Source organism: Myotis myotis, unplaced genomic scaffold (genome assembly GCF_014108235.1).
Source record: "Myotis myotis isolate mMyoMyo1 unplaced genomic scaffold, mMyoMyo1.p scaffold_m19_p_3, whole genome shotgun sequence".
NCBI classification, from domain to species: Eukaryota; Metazoa; Chordata; class Mammalia; order Chiroptera; family Vespertilionidae; genus Myotis; species Myotis myotis.
The window spans coordinates 165,406,950-165,410,313 of record NW_023416335.1 but is presented as its reverse complement, the minus strand read 5'-3'; positions in this window follow the sequence as shown (position 1 = coordinate 165,410,313).

Genomic DNA, 3,364 nt, shown 5'->3' with positions numbered 1-3,364 from the left:
CTGCAACCCAGGCATGTGCCCCCAGCGGGAATCAAACCTGGGACCCTTTAGTCCACAAGCTAACGTTCTATCCACTGAGCCAAACCAGCTAGGGCTAAGCACATACATTTTTAAAAATTCAACATATATAATACCCCTGGCCAACAGGCTGATCAAATCATCCCTGAAACAAAGAATTATCCTATATAATAAAACCCTAATATGCAAATCAAATGACCCGCAGAACGACCGGTCACCATTATGTGCACTGGCCACCAGGGGGCAGATGCTTAACACAGGAGAGGGAGGTGACCTGCAGTGGCAATCTGGGGTGGGGCCAGCCGGCAGGTGGTGCCAAGTCGCCAGCCAAGGCAAGTGCCAGTGGTGGTGGTGGTGGTGGGGGGGGGGTGCTGATCAGTGGTTGGGGGGGCTGATCACCCCGCCTGCTTTTTGCCCTGCAGATTGGCCCTGATCACCGGCCAGGCCTAGGGACCCTACCCTATATATTGGGAACAGTCTCTTAGATTTAAAAATTAAAACCTGGCAAGGGTACTCCAACACTGAAAAAACAAGATGATGCAGTGATGACATGCATGGACTCTGGCTTGCACATTTTGTGATCAGCCCTGATTCTGACACTTATAACTGTGTGAGAAAGCCAATTACTTAACCTCTCTGCTTCAGTTTTTCCACCCATAAGATGGGGGAAATGGTGGTACTGTCTCAGAAGGATCATGTTACGTACTACTTTTTATAATCAGGGCGAAAAAATGTAGCTGCCCATACAACAGCAAGATGCCTTTCACCTGTATGAAAAGTATGGTCACTGGTGCACGCAGCATGAGGGATGTCTGAGGGCACAGGCGGGACTGAGGGACCCTGCTCTCCCCCACCCCCACCCCCATCCCCCATGCATGAATTTCATGCACCAAGCCTCTAGTATATTATAAAGGGGCGTGAACTAGAAAAACACTGAAAAGAGAGATTTGAGAGGTTTAGGAAGAACATTCTGGAAAATGTTCTGTACAAACATGGTGACTAGCTATTCCCCAACTGTCACAAGACAGAAAAATAGGAAATGGAGGTAAGTGAAACAAGAGCATTAGGTTAGACAAAACAAATACTTTATTAATTTAATTAAGGATTTGAAAGCATCAAAGTGACTGATCAAGGAAGTATTGAAAAATCTTTTCTGCAGTCTTTTATGAGAATTAGAAGGGATACTGCTATCAAACACCTATGTCTATTATGAAGCAATTTATACTGTCCTAGCCTCAGCAAAGATTGAGATTTATTTTCAACCTCTTCTTTATCATATGGTAGACAAACAACAAATTTTTAAAAATTATAATAATATTTTCTGTTCTTTTATCTAGATATTTTTAAAGATAAATGTGGTTTCTTTCCCTTTTTTCTAGTTTAGATTCTACCCTTTTATTGTTGGATCTACTACAAAGTCTCCATATCTCTGCAATTGAGGGACCCTGAACTATACTTCATATGTAATGACTAGTAGCCCGGTACACGAAATTTGTGCACATTAGAAGGGAATTAATTGCCTTAACCGGTTTGGCTGTGGATAGAGCATTGGCCTGCAGACTCAAGGGTCCCAGGTTCGATTCCAGTCAAGGGCATGTACCTTGGTTGTGGGCACAGCCCCAGTGGGGAGTGTGCAGGAAGCAGCTGATCGATGTTTCTTTCTCACAGATGTTTCTAACTCTCTATCCCTCTCCCTTCCTCTCTGTAAAAAATCAATAAAATATATTTTTTTTAAAAAGGGAATTAAAAAAAATTAGCGGAGATATTTTAATATTGCTATTTGCCCTTTCTCTATAATAGAAGTGTGAGATATGAAAGGAAATTAGTAAAATGTGTATGAAAATAATATATAAGTTTATTAATAAATAAACAGTAACAAAAAGATATAACAACAACAACAGAGGCATGATATAAAAACAACAAAAACATTATATGAAAACAACAAAAACATGATATAAAAACAACAGTGATGCAAACAATAACTGATAAAGTGATTAAACTTATTCTAATATCTCCCTGTACACCACATTAAGAGTTAAAACACTTTCAGAGTGCTTGACTAATTTCCCTTGTGATGAAGTATTTAGAACTTTAACTGTAACATCACATGCTCTTCAAAGTTGAGAGAAAGCAACATATAACTGACCATGTGCAAAAATGGGTTCAGGTAGGAATATGCCTACTTTGTCTAGAGTTTGTCCTTGTGATTTATTAATAGTCATCACAAATGCTGGCATCACGGGAAACTGTCGTCAAATCAATTTAAATGGGAGGCCAGTGTCAGATGGGGACAAATTAATTATTGGAATCAGAACAACCACTCCCTCTGCAGATCCTGTTAATACTTCAGCTTCGATAATGTTAGGTGGTAATCTTTTGATAACAAATCTGGTACCATTACAAAGACCCCATTTACTATTGAGATTTCTCAATAGCATGATGATTGCACCCACTTTCAATTTTAATTTATGACACGGCATTCCTGAAGGAGTAATACTATTAAGAAATTCGAAGGGAAAATTTCCCTTTTCAGCATCATCTGTGGAATCAATGGAATCATCATTCAAATATGTGTAAAAATCTCCATCAAGTATATCCAAATTTTCTTCATTTAATTTTTGAACATGCTCATTTTTTGGACAAAGAATTGCACCTTTAGATATATTTTTAATATTATCTATAGCAGTGGTTCTCAACCTTGGCTGCACATTAGAATCACCTGGGAATCTTTTTTAAATCCTGATCCTGGGCCTCATCCTCCGGAAATTGTTTCTTTGTTATGGGGTGGGGGCCACAACATTAGTAACAAAGAAACAGAATTTCCAGAGGATGAGGCCTGGAAATCAGGATTTTAAAAAGATTCCCAGGTAATTCTAATGTGCAGCCAAGGTTGAGAATCACTGATCTATAGATATAGTTTTTCCAAAGGTAGCTTCAATAATAGATCCATTACAAATCATTTCACTTCCATGCTCCCCTCCGAGGGCAGGTTCCTGCCTGAAACCTCACCCTCCAGGAAACAGCTGGGGGAGGGCGCAGCCGTTTCCAAGACGACCCCTGCAGGACTGACTTCCTTCCAGATGGTGGAGTTTCTGGCCATGATGTTACACCCAGGGTTTTTATTTAAGTAGATGGCCTGACTGGCATTGTGAGGGCCCTTGCTTGGCAGGACAGACCTTTACTACTATGGGCAAGAAAGAGGCACAAGCTCTAGTCACAAAGAATCTTCTCTGGCATCCACATGAGTGAGAGACAGCATCGATAACCTTATTTAAGATATTTATTTCAACCTATTTTCTCAATTCTAAATAGGTCTCATTCCCACATATCATTTTTATTAAAATGA